Source organism: Rhodnius prolixus, unplaced genomic scaffold (assembly GCF_049639745.1).
Source record: "Rhodnius prolixus isolate KJV_2025 unplaced genomic scaffold, Rpr scaffold_1, whole genome shotgun sequence".
NCBI classification, from domain to species: Eukaryota; Metazoa; Arthropoda; class Insecta; order Hemiptera; family Reduviidae; genus Rhodnius; species Rhodnius prolixus.
The window spans coordinates 48,583,070-48,601,148 of record NW_027411581.1 but is presented as its reverse complement, the minus strand read 5'-3'; the positions used below and the strand labels follow the sequence as shown (position 1 = coordinate 48,601,148).

The window sequence follows — 18,079 nt, the reverse complement described above, 5'->3', positions numbered from 1 at the left end:
CGTTCGAAAATAAGTACATTTTGTTTACCTGTTTTTATAGCTAATTTGATAGAAAAAGTAAAGTCAATTTTTTCTTGAAAAACGATTCGCAGGTGAATGTAGGTCCAAAAGCGTTTTTAACAATTGTGCCAGATTTCTCAAATTAGAAAAATTGTGAAATAAGTGTTATAAAAATCTATTGTCTTTTGATTTTGATGTTTAAAAAATAGGTAACTTCATTATTAAATTTTAAATCAATCAGTTCCATTTGGAGATAATAAACAGAATTTTGTAAAATTTGGATGAATAACACAGCCTTAAAATTACTCAAGACGGGCAACCCTAGTTAACAAAGAGAAGATAAAACAATTCCAAATATAAAGAAACTTTAAAAATCTCAAAAATTGTTTTCGAAAGATAAAGATTCGCTGTAGAAAGTTGATCCCAACGTGCTCACAACTTTTTGTAGCAGATTCCTTAAATTAAAAATTTTAAAAGTTATATAATAATCTATTTTGATTCTGATGTTTTAAAACTGGGTTTTAGTTCACGATGTAAGTCAATCAGTTCCATTTGAAGATAATAAAATTGTTTTGTAAAGTTTGAAGGAATTTTGCGTGCCATAAAATGATTCAAGGCGGCCGACTTGCGGCCCGCGGGTCTTGTGTTTGCCACCCCTGGTTTACGAACTTAAGAGACAATGATACTGAGAATCCTATGCTCAACTTTTCTTTAAAAACAACCATTTATAATCTTTTTTGTATTTTATTTATATTTAGATAAAGTTTTCATAATTTTACGGCCAATTTCAGAAGATGTACTTCCCTATTGTATTAATTGACAAATTTAGTTTTTGATTATTTGTTAAACACTTCACATCTACTTCTAACATGTCCGGTACTCAATCAATATAGAAACAAGTTCATCGCTCAGTATTTCTCTCACCACCCTGGTAGTGATAATAGTAATAAAATTTCAGATCTATTGACTATAGATGATCGAGATAATGAAAAAGTCAATAATATTTTTCTATTTGTCACTAATTGTCTCAAATTTAGAAAAATAGTGCTACAATGAAACTTCCTTGCTCACCTTAACTTATCAATGTAGCAATAATAAGAAAAAACAATTAAAAGAAGCCATGTTAGCAAATTCCCTATTGTATCAATTGTTATTTTATTTTAAGTAGATTACCTTCTTTATTGCAGAGAACTATTCAGTTGTGTTTCTTATTTTCATTTTTTTATCTTATGATTTATTTTTCTATATCTTGTTCTGATTTTATTTTATTTTTTACTTATGCTCAAAAAATTATTCTCCTCATTTAATTTAAATAATACTTGATATTTTATTTCTTTACTAATATTTAATTAATTATTGTAATAAAGTAATATAATTTTTGTATTTATAAATTTGTAAGGTCAACCCTTGCTATGAGATCTGTATCTCTTTAAGCAATAAAGATTCATTCATTCATTCATTCATTATTTGTTAAACACATACGCAAAACCTTATTCCAAGAATGCAATGAGAAAAATTTTATGTCTTTTCCAAAAATATATTTTATACAATTGGATTCCACATAATTCAAATGAGTCAAAGAACTTTTCAGATTTTCAAATATTTTGTTCTCTTTCTGTATCTCTTTTACACACTCACACCCTCAAACATATATCTCTTTGTTCAGATCTCTTTTCTGCACTCACAGAATTTCAAACTCATATTTTTCCGAAGGCAACGCGAAACGAAAATTGAGAGGTTTATCTTATATTGTGAGAGAAAATAAAAAAGTCATTAGTTTATAAAAAAAAATTTGCGAACACTTTTTGATAGATGAATTTTTTAATTAAATATTCAATTAGGAAACTAACAATTTCCACCAATCAGTTAATCAGTTTTAGCCCTATCAATCACTTTCAATTCGTCTATTTATTAGGCAAGTTCTTATCAAGAAGTCAGATTGGTATATGGATTTTTAATTATAATTGATGAATCCTGAATATGTCATCAAAGAAAGTTTTTCTAAATTATAGTATGCTGCTACAAATGAACAAATACAAATTCAAAGTACATGCTTCAATAACATTGATAAGGGCTGATGGAAAGAATAACCTAGCTTTGTAAAACTTCACAATTCATTCTAAAAGCTACATTAAAAGCTTTCTCATTCAATTCTGTTTGAAAAGAAAATAGAGTAACAAATATCACCTAACACTAATAGCATTAAATTTATTCTGTAGAGCAACTGTTGTTTCTAATAATTTTGATTTGCACTTTAGAAATAATAAGAGATGTAACAACTGACCTGCTCGGCTTATATTATGATTGCATTTTAATTACTTGCTAACAATTATGATGTATTAGTTTTTGTCAAACAAGACTGAATCTTTCACAAGAATGATAAGAAAAGTTATGGAAGTGAAGGAAGCGTTTTATAGTTTTGGACTCTGGATCATTACTTTGTACACAGGACAAATCCCTGGAATGATAAAAACGAAATAAAAAAGTGAACTTTGTGATTTTTATGCGATGAGAAATTTTTACACTTTAATTTACACTTCTTCTTCTCCTTCTCCTTTCCTGGCTGTACAAGAAGAAGTGTTGTGGCTCTTGGCCTACTCAATACGATTCCGCTAGTCGTCCCAATATCTAGAGGCCGCCATCCAGTTACGAAATCCGTGGATTTTCCTCACGTTCTGGGCAGTCTGAATCTCTCAGCCCTCCATCATCTGTCCAGAGCCTAGTGCAGCAGTTAGGATGGAATCTCGTCGTCACTCAGCTTCGCCACATGGGCTGCCCATCTCTCAGTCGATTTTACTCAATTCAAACTACTACAGGGGACTCTTTTGTTTAAGTATACAGATCCTCTATTCTATCTACGTTGTCAGATCTAACCTTCACGTATTGGGTCATAGATTTTCTCAAACACCTGTAAATGGGTGTTCGTCTGTCTTTGAGATGGTCCAGATTTCTTAGGCTGTGAATACTGGTTCCGCTTGTAAATAATTTACTTTTAAAGTGCTTATTTAGGCTGTAACAGCACTTACTAACTCATATCAACCAGTGAGACGTCGTTGTCTGCCGTCATAAGAGATCCCAGATGAACAAATTCAGCGACGTTTTCAAATCTGTACTTTTCTATTGTTGAAAAAATTGATTTTTTCCTCATTATCCACCAAACAAACACCGTCTCCAGCAGTCCCAGTATATGTATACTTTTCAGTCATCGCCTTATAGAGTTCGCACCTATTTACATTGTCGTAAGAGGCTTTAAAATCTACGAATAGGTGCTACGTGCTTAGCTGGTATTCCGAGATCATCCATTATTAACACCTAAATACCAATAATTCTTCATCTACACATAATTCGCAGATAAAAAATTAATAATATAGCACTTACAAACCTAGAACCTATGGAAGGGTATAAGTTAGATCTTATTAAGGCATTAACCAAGTTATTCAATGACAAAATTCTGATTTGTTTTACTTTTTTAATATAACCAATCAGAAAGTGGAATATAAGTAAAGTTGGCCACAAATATTCTAAACCAAGCCAAACGATGCTACACAATTACCAAGATTAATTTTTCAGGACGTAAACCCATAATAACTGAAATTACTTTATTGTGCCATATCTGCCCCAGCGGACCTTTCCACTTCAACGTACGCAACAATTTGACGCCAGAATTAACGTTTTAAATAACCGTTCAGAATTAAACAACAAACGCCGAATTTATATCAATAAAATCTAAATGGTTACTCGATTATTTGAATATTTAATGGTCCATAATGGATAATGGATGTCGGTTTTATAGATTACTATGCTTGTACACTTTTTGAAATACGATATTAAAGGTTTCTTTTTATATTTTTTTGGCCAACTTTATGAATGAATGTTACAGTTTGGAAATTTTTAATAAATATTCTTCAATTTCTAGCGCTATTCAAATTTATCAGAATATTTTCTTTTCTATCGGTTTGAAGGTGATTCCACATTTTAAATTCAAATTTAATTCAGAAAAATCTTGAGTGATATCTATTTTATTTATTTAGCTCATTGATAAGTTTTTTAGCAAATTTTGTGGAGCCATGCTCTGTAGAATTTGTTCTTATAACTAAAGAATTTATGTTTTATGTATCTACAGTAGTACTCATTTTAAATTTGGCACAAAATGAAAGTGGTTGGTTCCAGCGCCCAGTCCAAAGAACATTTTTATTTATTCAAACTTTTTGTTCAGGAAACGAGCACAGCTGGTTGGTCTGGTTGAATCAATTGTTATTGTTTGTTCCAGTTGTTAAAATAAACTCACTTTTTTCAAGAATAAGTTACTCGGGTTTTGGGACTGAAATTTAGGATGAAATTTTTCAGAACACCAAGAGGCTTGTTGAGAAATGTAGATGAGAAAATTTCGTCAGTATGGGGAGGAACCATGCCGGCAGTTAGCAAGAATCAGTTATGAATAAATTAAAAAAGACTTAATAATATGAACAAGAATCCGGATGCTGGAATGTTGCCTTCGTCAGATGATTTCGAAGTGCTGCATCTGTCGTCCAGTCAGTTCCGGTTTACTGTGAGTACTTGCTGGCGCTATCCTCATTGTCAAATTCATTGTCTTTATCAAGCAGCATCTAAAAGAACTGGGAAAACACACCCACGATTTCCTCTACTCCAATTCTGTAGATTTTCATATAACTAAGTGTTCGCTTGGCATTTAAGTAAAGTGTGGCGTCGCAGAACCTCCTTAAAGTTAATATTCATAAAAATAATTTCAAACAAAAGCGATCGGTTTATATCTGTAAGGACAGTATCCTCACTGCGAAGATGGCATCCGCACTATAAAAACGGTATCCGCGAGAAAATCCTTCCTTTCACCTAGTAAAAGAAAATACAAATAGATCGTAGTTGAGAACCTTTCCATATTTCGCAGCAATTCTAGTTCGTCGTAATCCAGGCTAGTATTTGCTTACCAATTCCTATGCCCTTTACCAAGCAAATAAAAGTTTCGTCCTATTTGTAGTTTTTAGATATTAATACTTGGGCCCCTCTGACCTCACAGCACAAGTAGAGCAAAATTAATTAGTAATTCTATTTCTTTTCAAATACACCATCATACTCACAGGCACTTCATAAATTTGCTAGTTGACTCGCATAATTTTTTTGGGATAACCACCTGTATATACATTTTTTCTTTAAATTAAGTAATGTTTAAACTTTAATTTTCACTTTGAAAATATTTCTATCGCTCTATAAGAGGGATTACCAGAGTATTAGGAAACAATTAATAACAAATTTAAATTAAAATTAAAGTCCTGAATCTAACAATTCTTCCGATTCAAACTCACCGATTCTCAAAGAGTTCTTCTGGTAATCACTCCCTTAAATACCCCAAATTAAACACCTGATCACTACATTGAAACACTACTTCATTTGTTCTTCTAATGGACAATTGTGAACAGATTCTTTTCTGTAATGCAATTTAACTGAACTGGAATACTAACGATTTAAAGTCACGAACTTCATTCCCTGACTTCCTTAAAGGTATATGCATGTATTACTGAACCACACATTACTAGTACCAAACGACCTCAAATACGAGGTTACCCTACTTACAAAAATGATAGACACACACGTGTAACTTCAATTGTGGTTCCCTCATTGTGAAAACTTCTACATCCTTCAATACGAAACCCTGAGCATAAAGTCATTCTGAGAAGTAAGCCTGAGCACACACAGTACGGCTAACAATAGTTTATTCTTACTTGAGATCTAACACCAGATTCTTACAAAACGTGAAGATCGTTTGTTGAACTTACAAATATTTACTAGGAGATGTTAACAACAAGTTCACTTGCTGGAGAACGGCAGATTATTGTCAGCAACAAACAACTTAAACATCCTAATTTCAGTTCTAGATGAAATTACATTTTACACTCTATTTAGCTATTTACCTGACATATTTAACATCGCACTTTCACAGAATATTGATGATCTAGATGTGACACGACTGAACTTTTAATTAATTGGTTTCAAAAATTAAAGCTGAATTTAAATCAGTCGAAAATGGAATGATAAATATTTGCGGAACGATGAACTACTTATGATCGTTATCAATAACTAAGAAATTCCTTGGACACATAAAGATCTAGAATTGTGCTATCTCGACGTAACTCTCATCACAAGTCTTACCTTTAAAAAAAGCCTACCGTAGATTACCGCAAAAATAGCAAAAAGCGTACAAGCGATTTAGTTAGAGACATGTGTTCTAACTGCTAACTTTTAGACCACCATCTTTGGCAACCAGTAGCTTCATTTCCCGGGTATGCGTAAATTGAACTGATACGATCAAAAACCAGACGTGCGTACCAAATCTAAGGAAGTAGAATGACTGAAAGAAGCTTATTTCCAGATTCATATCAACCTGATTCATACGTTAGAAGCAGGCCTTAGAAGTTTAGAATCAGCGGCGTTCCCTATTCTTCCTAATTTTCGGTTGTGGCGCGGGCTTTTGTTGGTTTGCTAAGAAAACTATGTGTCACGGTCCAGGTCTAATATATCCTAATAGGTTTAATTGCAAGAGGCGATGGTTTAATAGCAGATATGATTATTGCAATGGGCATTTTTGCATTAGGTAAAAAATGAATAACAAAAAATAACTGTTAAGAAAGAAATCAAACCATTATTTTGGTAATTGACCAATTTTACAAGGGCACCATGCTTCTCAGCTTTACCTACATTTCTGTACAATCGGCCTTAACAAATTTAAAATCGTACTTTAATTTTGCACGCAACAATTACAGATACACCTTGTTGATTAGTACGGCATTGTATACCAATTTATTTACTAATGGCCATTGCAAACTATAATTATCATACAATATACATAAAGAATTAGGATTTATTGCAGCTATTTCTACACAATCAAAATCTGATAATCAGGCAATGTAAATTACATAATCAATAGCAGATCTCACTTGATTGTCAGCAATAGTCTTGTAGCATTCTTGAAACAACTTAAACTCACTGTTCGAAGAGATACAATGTGCTGAAACTTCTTTATTGACTGAAATTGCAAGTAAATCGTAGAACATTGCCATATTTTTTTAAGTGGATTGGCTTTTCTCCAATCGAGTCAAACTATGAAGATTATAAATTTATACTTTGGAAAATCAGTCTTAAAATTTTGATTCCTTGGGTCACATTCACTAACAAAAACAGATTAATATATGGTATATTAAATTAATTTAAAGATTTTTACTACTTCTATTCAAGGGTTATTGGAACGCTGCCAAGTGGTAATAATTGTAAATCATTTCAACGCTTTTGATAGCGTCCTACTTTTAGAGAGTAATATTTACTTATTTTTCTTTCTGAGAGAGTTAATTCAAGACTTTTAAGTCGATAATGGTAGTTTCTATTCATTCTTGACTTGCATAGCATGCACATTAAAGCTCAAATACTTCGAACGTACTGTAAGAATTTGTTTACAAATGTATAATCAAACATCCAGAAAACGTGACAGTCCTGAAAAATGACAATTATTTTTCATTCAACAAACAACGGTTGCCACTTTATATCATATCGTAGCTAAGACACATATTATATTTTCTAATAAATTAAAGGTACACCAATAAGTGAACGATATTAGTATACATTTTACAAAAACAAAATTCGAAGTTGGTGGATATGATCCGTTTGAGCAAGCTTTTAAAGATGTTGGTTGTTATCAGATTTGCACAATTTGCAGAGTCAGTATTGAAGCAAATAACATGAAGTTTAACGTACTTAGATCAGTTGTTTTCACATAAAAAGTTCAATTTTGATGATAAGAATATCAGCTAAATGAGTACTTTGTTCCACTCATGTTTGCACGACTTATAAATAAAGAAAAAGTTGTGACTTGTTTAGGAGCTGTGCTTTACAAGTTTGGGTATTGCAATGAATTCAAGCTTAAACTTAAAATGTCCTCCCACATTGAAATTCCTCTTCATTAAACTAACCTATATTTCCATGTGCTAATATTAAGCAGTCTGAAATTGCTTGCACATTGCATCAACCTACCTCCATGTGTTGATATTAAACATTCTGAAATTCTTGCAAATTGCACTTTAACATTTTCTAGTGCTTCTGAGGTATTTTTAACCCTTTCAAAAAATAATTATTATTGTTTAAGCGTAAAAATAATAGTTTATGTGAGTATTAATGTAATATCTTAATTATAGTTCGAATGTAATCAGGCAATACGAGTAAAGTTATGAATGTGTGTAAATAGTTTATTTTTAGGATTAGATTATTTTGAGGGGGTGTAGCAATATTAATAAAAGTACTACATCCCAGGAGAAGCATTATTCATAGAATTCTTGCATCAATATGCAAATAGTCTCTGGTAATAAACATGAGTGTGAGTCATAACGAAAACCAGGTCTTCACTAATATCTATTAGTAATACTTTTTGGTTACCTAAACTGGTTAAATACTAGAGTATGATACCATTAAGTCCTGTCGACCCTTCTGGCTATGAGCAGAACCCATTCAGGGAAACTGGAAGTGTGAAACCATAACTAGACAAGACCTTGTGCCGGCTGCCAAATAGGTGGAACATCATACAGCCGTCCCAGCTCGTGAGGATTCCTGAGCGGCTCTAATGATCTCAGTTGTCGTTACGCCAAAAATAAACATATAATAATAAATGAATTAATTAATTCAAAATAATAATAACAAAAAAATAAAATAAAGAAATGGATCACACAAACCAAAATGAAAATACAAATCGCCTGTCCATCATTTTTAAGTTTTTGGGTAATGAATAGTACGTTAAGCCCTGCCTGTAAAAATAGGAGACTTCTTTTTACTTTAATAATTTCCTCTGTTTTAGTGCTATTTCCTCGTCCATGGACACGCTACAAAAAGAAGAAAAGACGAAAAACCACGCGTTACAAATATTTTCCCACAAAACCTTTAATAAATAAAACAAATAAATTTTAAGTATTTGTGCAGAGAATCCCGGGGTTTTGCCAGGCAAATTCTCTTCTCTTATTTTATTTATAATAAACGTAGTTTGACATTTACTCTGTATTACATACATGAGGCTGTTTACAAGAGAATCTGCAGAGTAGGTTTTAATAACTTAATAAAAGCCCTAACTAAATATAACATCCTACACCCTGCTAGCTTGTCTGTTATACAATTCTAAAGAAGATTTAATTATAAAGTTGACTTAATTTTAAAAAAACAAAATGTAAACACTGTTTCATATCAGAAAAAGCATCAAAGTGAAAGGCAGAGAGAGACTTATTTTATTAGAAAATCGCTGAAACCATCTTTCAAGATGTGAAAAAAAAATTCAAAATCGCACTTCGGGTTAAAAATTATCTTCAAATTTGGAATTGGGCTTCAGAAATCAAAAAAGTAAATATTTTTTTATAGGAAAATTTACATTGTTGTAAAAATAATGAATAATCTTTAAAGAAATAGAAAATACTTCCATGATCGAAAACTTTGGTATATTACTAATGTTTGGTGCTAATTATTTTTGAGTTTTGTAATTGATTCCTGTTATTTCCTTTAATGAAGATTTTAAAACTAATTGCAAATAAAATTATTACTGTTTTCTAAATACTTCTAGATAAAAATTGTATGAGTTACAAGGATATGTTTTGTTCTCAGGTTGGATGAGATTTTAAAATAAGCCTTCTTTACGTTTTACTTTCCTTAAAAGATTAAGGAAGCAAACCATCTAAGCTTGCGTAAGCTTCACTTTTTTGGCATTCGGGTTAGAGCTTAAATCAACGATAAAAACTTCAACGTGGAAAGTAATAGAATGTGCAAAGAATAGCAGAAGGAGATTTCTTAGATCCGGCCAAGATGCTCCATCGAAATAATTTATTTTGCATAAAGTGCAGGCCCTTTTGCTTCTGGCTATGAGATGTTAATAGAGGTCCTACCTTTGATCTCTTTACTGCATCTGAATAAGTGCACATTTATAACGAATAAACGTTTTTTTCTTCTTTAGTGGACCGTTTTTTTAGGTGGTGATAAAACGTTTCCTCAGAACTATGCACAGTTAGATACATATGTTTGAAATTCATAAGCCTATTGAAAATATATTACCGCGACTGCAAATAGCTAAAACCTTACATAATACTGCTAAATGTCAGTCTAAAGACGAAAATGAGCTTTCAGAATAAGAAAACCATCAAATCAAATAAAATGAGCCAGAATTCAGTTATGGATGATTTAAAGCGCAATGGCGAATATGGGAGTTGAAAGTTTATTATTCAGCGCAACTCCGCAACAAAAACAACTAAGGATCCTGTATGGACAGTATCGTAATTATGGTCAAAAATGGATCCTGTATGGACACTATGGATAGTATGTGTTCTAAACTGAGGTTGGCAATGCTGATTTACCCAAATTCTTTCCAGAGATTTAAGCCAAAAAATAGAAACGTGATTACAGGGTTTCGGACACTGGTGTCGTCAATTATTCTTGAAAACCGGTGTAAAAATGAACGCAGAGAGAGGGATTCTAAAAGAAATCCAGTTATATAAAAAAATTGGAGCAGAAACGTCCAAAAATTGTTGTAAAAATAGAAGGTAGGATACATAGTTCCAGCAGTTGCTCTGACTGGCTAAACTGAGGTAAAAAAGGGAACATAGAAACAATCCAATGCAAAATAGATTAGCGATGGGGAAATAATGAAGAAATAGTGGCCAGTGGGGCGAGCCACAGATAATGACATCAGCAACAAGGTTTGACAGGTGGTCAAGTGATTGACAGAATTGTGTGGTACAGTGGCCGCATTGAACATGCCACCATTCTACCACCTTCAAACAACACACTAGTTCAATTCAGCACGCATCATCAGCTAAATCCATATGACCACACCGGACTGCTATCTACGCACCACTGACGCCATTTGTAATTTAACCATTGTCCACTAAATGCATAAATGTTTGGACTCGAACACTTGTTCACAACTGATTGACATTTCTTATTCAGTATGTATGGTTTTAATTTACAAATTAAAATAAGATCAGCTCACAGTGAATTTTATAAAATTAAAGGCTTCTGCACACAGAAAGCGGTCTGTCGCCCAAGGTAGTCAGGCGGTCTAATTGTATTACACAATGCTGTATCATCTCTGTCAAACAGAACGCGGTCTACCGCCGCGGGCTAGGCTTTGTCGCGACGACAGGCGATCTGATAGTACAAAATTACAGATTTCAACGTGACTTCCTTGCCATCTTTGATCAAAAATGAGTGAAGAAATTGAAATTTTTATAGATTATAGTTTTATATTTATTTTACTATTTTATAGTTTGATGATTCACACGGATATTATAAAAATGTTTTAAAAAAAACAATCTTCATGTGACTCCAGTTCGATACATAAGCAGTAGTATTCCGCTAATTGTTCTCTCTTCTTATTGATTTTATGCACCCAACTTTGTCTTTACTTCTTTTTGTTTTGCAAAGCTAATAGCAGAAGGAGTTGCTCTTCGTCCGAGTTCATACTCAATATATAAAAATTAAAACAAAGAACAAGAAAACGCACTACTACTTCTCAAGAAGAAAGCGACCAAACTGGTCCGCTCAAACAAGATATCGCGTCCTGTGTAACATCCCCATATCGCAGACCGCTGGATCGCTGCCCGCCGCGACAGACCGCTTTCTGTGTGCCCAAGCCTTAAGGACAATGTAAATCTGGATATTTAGAGACCTTAAAGTAATTGATGTTTCTAGTGTGGGCTTCGGACTTGTAAACGCGATTGTCTATTCTGCGTGCTTAAGTACTCTAATGGCGGGACAATATAAGAACTTACTAGAAAACTTACCTCTGGCTAATTGTTACCCTTCGTTTCAGCCAGGATGCTCTTATCAGTAAGTATTAGGAGGTGTTGCTATTGCTCTTATTTCAGGTACATTGTATAATCTTCTTGTTCAGATATTCCTAATAATGATCAGTAGGTTGCGCAGAAGTTCTCGTTACAAACATTAATTTGAGAGGATCTGACTTAAAAATTGTCGCAGATTTCTGTTTAATTATACGAAAGATCGTAGGATTATAGAACTAAGGTCGTACATCCATAGACAACCTTGATATACATAGTTCATAAGTTCCAGTCATTCAAAATTGAAAAAGTACTAAAATTCTTTCATAAGTAGAATCTGAAGAGCTTTGAACTCATACTGATGTGACTTAATCATAAACTATCAATAGTAAAATACCCAAAAACTATTTTAATATTTAAATTTCCACAAATGCTGACACTATTAATGAATTGCTGAGGTAAAAATACAAATAAATAACGAACTCCCTGGGGTGTATAATTACGGTCTATCAGAAAACATGACTCAGGTTTTCTCTAATATAATTTCAACTTTAAACTAATGAATTAATTATTTTTTAATGAAGAAACATACTTCTTAATGGCTGTGACGTTCTCCCAACTCCTTGTCCATATCTTCAATTCTCAGCTTGTTAGTTTTAATTATATAACTCTATAAGACTACAATGTGGTCCATACTATGATACGAGTACATCTTTCTGTCCTCTTCTAACATCTACGACTGCCTGGAAGCGTTAGTCTGCTTCTACCATTCATCTGACTTGCCATTTCTGTTTCTTCATTACATTCTTTCTGCTTCCTCAACTTCCGTCACCTTCTTTTCTCATATTCTGCTTGGTTGGTCTACTGACCTGCCTCTCACGATTTGTATAGTGATTTCATCCGTCATTCCAGCAACATTTACAAATCATTTGAATTGGTTTGTCTTTACAGATATATACATAAGGTTGGCTTTACGTCTATTTCCTACATAATAGGATATTTCTTATTTTGTACCACACTGTACAAGCTATCTATAAACAATAAATTTAATTCTTAAATAACCTTCCGAAAAAATTAACTTAAACAATACATTCTGCTTCTGAAATCTGTTTTTCCGCCTTATCGTTAGGAACCAAGACTCAATAGATTATAACATATATATAACAAATCTAAGATTTGTAGATTGCTCTTGCTGTATAGAAGTATTTACGTAATTCTTTTCAAGAAACTGTTTGTGGTAACGTGAAAAGACAGGTATACTCCTTTTAGCTCTCTCCAACTCACTTTAAACTTGGAAGTTTGAATTCATCAATTTATTATTCATAATACCTGGTAACAAAAATAGGAATTAGTTTAAATAGTTACAAATTAGTCAGCCTACATTGTTAGCTTGCTTTCTAAAAATACAGTGAACCAACTGCAAACAAAATGAAAAATAAAAGTAAGTTAAAAGATAAGTAGAAAACTAATAAAAATGAAAAATATATATCATGGAAAACTTTTAGAAAAAGCTGAAGTTTAAGACACTTGGATATTATTACTAGAAGTTAGCCTATTTAGTATGGGAGCCAGGTGGGTTGTCTTCGTCAAGGATTACTTTGTCCACACCGCAGTCTTATTAAATAAGAACTGGAAGAGAAGAAAAATATTCTGGGAGAAGTTGACCAACAAGAATCCAAGTGAATTACAAGCACACCTGGGTTGGGCTAGATGACCAACTTAAATCTAAATTCTTTCTAATATTTTCTTAAATTTAAAACGAATTCCATCCAATATTGCAATCAAAATGACAATCAATTTCCAAAACTTGCACTCAGCGAAAATTTAGAATTTAATGGAGTAAAATGATGATGAAGTATTAAAAAATAAAACTATATAAACTACAGTTTTTTAACAAGAATTTCTTGTGATAAAATGTTTGCAAATGTAAGTGTGCAAAATGTATGTATGTACAAAGGTGAACGTGTATGTGTTTGTGCGAGTTTTAAACTAAACAGTGTAATTAATAAGAAGAAAGTTAATTGCCGATTTCAGTTATAAATGTTTATCTACTTTGTTGCCAAGAGCTCTAACTAGGGACTAGGTCATCTTTAGTGGGTCTTCAGTTTTAGGTACTATTGTTTAGGTATTTTTAAAACCACACTCAGTACGTAAACAGTCTGGGCAGAAGATGCATCAACCTTGCAAAGTTTTCTATATAAAATATATACAGTCGAACCTCGCTTAACGAGCATAATTCGTTCCAGAACCTTACTCGTTAAGCGAAATACTCGTTAAGCGAAACAATTTTTTTCATTTAAATTAAAATAAAAGGGGATAATTGGTTCCATGCAAAAAAAATATTGATAAAAATTTTTTTTATAACATTTATTTCGAAAAAATTATATACATATGTACATATGATGTAATATAATATAAATTACATATATTAATTGAGATAAATATGTACATTCATAATTAATCCTTTTTAATTATAAATTTGTCCAATGTTCCTTGTTTCTGCCGTCGCTTCAAAATGTCTTCAAAATGTGACACAGCATTATCATTAAATAAATTTATAGATCGCATAGCCACAGCTTTGTTCGGGTGATAGTTTTCTCCGTGTGTTGCAACAGTTTCCCATGCTTTCAACATTTCTCTTATTGCGCTGGAAGATTGTTGTTCCTCTGATATTTTCTCCTCTTTGTCTAATAAATTCTCTTCCACCAATTCTTGTTGTGAAATGTGTTGCAACTCAACAAGTTCCTCTGTGGATAGCTCTTGACTATGATCTGCTACAAGCTCATCAATATCATCTTTATCAACTGTCAATCCCATATCCGTGGCCAAAGACACAATTTCATTATCTAGAGATTCCACAGGTTCGGATTCAATCGCCTCAAAACCAGATTCGACGAGGATTTCAGGCCAGAGCTTCTTCCATGCAGAAATTAGAGTTTTTTTGGTAACCCCGTCCCACGCCTTGTCGATTATCTTGAGGGATGTAACAATATGGAAGTGGTATTTCCAAAATTCTCGCAAAGTAAGGTTTGTCTCTTCAGTCACCTCAAAACAATGTTCGAAGAGACCTTTAGTGTACAGTTTCTTAAAGTTGGAAATTACTTGTTGATCCATAGGCTGAAGTAACGGTGTAGTATTAGGAGGCAGATATTGAATTTTGATAAATTGAAATTCGTCAAGAAGATCATTTTGTAGACTTGGAGGATGAGCGGGAGCATTGTCTAGTACAAGCAATCTAAGCCTTTCTTCTCTGCCCAGGTCAACTTCGTTACAATATTTAAACACAAATGTCACTATATGGACTTTCCCTATACACCACTCATTCGGTGAAGTTCGGTTTCGACTGTATCAGTGCATTAGATACGTGGAGAATATGAAACGCATATGCGTAAACAGGAATTACTAATCGAAGAATGCGCAGTTTTCGATGAGTCAGCGAAAACTGCGCAGTCAGCGAAATGTCATTAGAAAACTATCGTTATGCGAAACATCGCTCGCTATAAGAATCAATTTGTTTTACTCGTTATGCGAATTACTCGTTAAGCGAGGTGCTCGTTATGCGAGGTTCCACTGTATCTGTTAGTGGCTATAAGCCCTGAAGATGATTTCGTCTCAGATTGATAGCTTGGCAAGAAAATGATTAAAATTGGAAATCCTTCCTGTAGATTAATGAATGAGTCACCAAAAATTATTCATTGGATGAATAATTCAATACAAAATAATTTTTTATGATAACCCTTACACTGTCATACCGGACAGTTTTAATTGACAAATAAAAAAGCAGTTCGTTCCGCATTCACAAGAATGTTTTAACAAAGATTACAGTAATGATTTATCGAACAGTTATAGTATTGTAATAATTATGATTCAATTATTTTTCGTTATTCTTCAAAAACGGATCAAACGAATTTTCTTAAAATAGAATTGAAATACTGAATCAAGAAATATTCTCCGTTATGGAACTGTTGTTCACCAGACGGTATTCGCGTTGGCTTTGTAGATCAGAGATCTGTGGTTTCTCCAGACAGGCACAGTCAACTACCAGAGGTCTTCAGTCCATCTAATTTGGTCAACTAAACTATTTCTTAACCCGTTTGGCCAACAGGTATTGTAATAAACGGAATTTTTCAACACTTATTATTAAAAACCGATAGCTATCAAAAACGTACTTGATTTTAGTTAATAAATTCTATGCAGTGGCGTATTCTGAAATTTGACCCAGGTCTGTAACCTAATAATTTACAAACTCTTCAAGTTAAGGCATATATAAAGACTGAAGAATGGAAAACATGAAGGCATTGCCATGACGCCTAAAGTGCGAGCATAACTCAGCAACGCATGCCTAAAGTGGAATGGTGGCTTTCTGCCTTGAAAAGCTAGTGGAAGAGGATGTGCATATGAGCAGTTGATTCCTTGCAGTAATCGCACTGGTTCCCGATAAGTTTTGTAGCGTTTCTAGTAGTTGGCTGAATGCTTTTCGAAACCGTGCAAGCACGTGGTAGGCCGTGCTCCTTGACTTGTTATCCTTCTTGCTGACCTGCTCACTTAACGCATCTTGCAGCGAGGTTGCAATATCTTCTGATGTGACAGCATTATTAACACCTTTTATACTGAGTAATGTTCTTCTTTTTGTATGGTCTTCCTTCCACTTCAATTTTTAGTTAGTAAAAGAAGTTCAGAGAATGACATCAACAAAGGTATGGGCTATGTGGAAGACGTCAGTTACTATTCTTCTTTAAAGCCTCTTTGCTGTTATTAGCAGAAGGTTCAGATTATAATGTGATTTGGTTTCTTTTTGTCTGCTTCAGCTGGGACTTATCAAGATTGAAGTTGTTTGGCCCAACTAAACATTTTTTGGCTTCTGATGGTCTTCACCACAAATTACTCTCTTTTAAGTGAGCACATCCTGCCTTTTATTCATTCGGAATCCCTCTCATTGCTGACCGTATAACATCTCTGAGAACCCTCTTCTACGTCAGATCCAAAAAGAGAAGAGCTAATAGTTTTTCCTCTTTTTACACTTCTCTGTCGGTTATGGTTGATAAATTATTATTATACGTTTTCCGTACCGACAGAGCCACTCTAGTCATTCTAGGATTATATTTAGTACTCTATTTCTGAGGGTAGTTGTCAATATAAACGTAGAAGTTTCTTTTCTCAAATAACAGCTAGTATTAGACTTTAGTGTAAACATTACACAACTCCAATCTAAATATTAATATTCGCTTTAACCTACTTTAGAGAAATTTGAAATTCCCCGTTCAGAATAGTAACTAAAATAAACACTGTTAAATAGAGCAGGAATTACGGAATAATATTGTATAGGTCGCCATTCATTCATGAATGTAAACTATAATCAAGTTTACATAAAATTTTATAAAGTTTTAGTAATTCTTGTTTTATGTAATAGTGACACTCAGTTGCACATTGTCATTTGTTCATAAAATTTACATATTACACGGAATTTGCAAAATCACGTTCTATTTAATCGTCGCATGAATAAAATTAAAATTAGTACAAAGTTAGAAATGTAAATAAAGTTTTGCGTGTAATAAGAAGAGAATTTAGAGCCATCACTGGGAGGATAGCGCCACTGTTGCGGCCTCAAAGAGTACTGATAATAGAGCGCCAGTAATCTGAGTATATTGGACAAGTGTAAACTAGGACGAGAAATTGTGTTGTCGTCTGGCTCATTGTAATAAACATGGCAGCGATGAGAAGAGTGGAGAGAAAATTTGATGCGTATTTGGTTCTGCAATGGTGGTTTACAGAGCAACGAGTTATATTTGCTAGCGTGGTGAAGGGAGCCGGCTGGGTGGTCCAGTCGACATTTCCCAGTCAAATTAGCTAACTGTTTATATGGAAGTTAGATATGAGCGAGTGTTTGCATGAATGGAAATGCTTCTCGTGTGCATTCATTATCCAACCAACTGCAGTGTATTAATGCCTACTGGCTAATTTGGACAGAAGGACGCTCTGTGCAGCCCACTCTAAAATCTCGCGTTATAGTTACAACTGGTTCACCCCCACAATAGAACTCTAACACTCCTCTACTTTATCCACCCAACAACATCCCTAACCATCATATTTCATCAATAAATCGATTTTTTTCTTTTTTAATCATTACAATTTTCAAAACATTATCAAATTTGTGTTTTGGTCAATAGGTAAACATTAACTACAGCTATAAATATGAAGATATAGGCTTCGTGACCGTAAATTATTAAACTAAGGATTCAAGATTGGCGAGGAATCGGTCAAATAAAAGT

At 33.3% G+C, this 18,079-nt stretch overlaps 1 protein-coding gene across 2 annotated transcripts in view; it reads right to left on the bottom strand.

Moving 5' to 3' along the window:
• Window positions 1-18,079, bottom strand: part of LOC141461438 (uncharacterized) — a 603,016-nt gene that overhangs the window by 414,379 nt on the left and 170,558 nt on the right. The gene's annotated exons all lie outside the window — the stretch shown is intronic.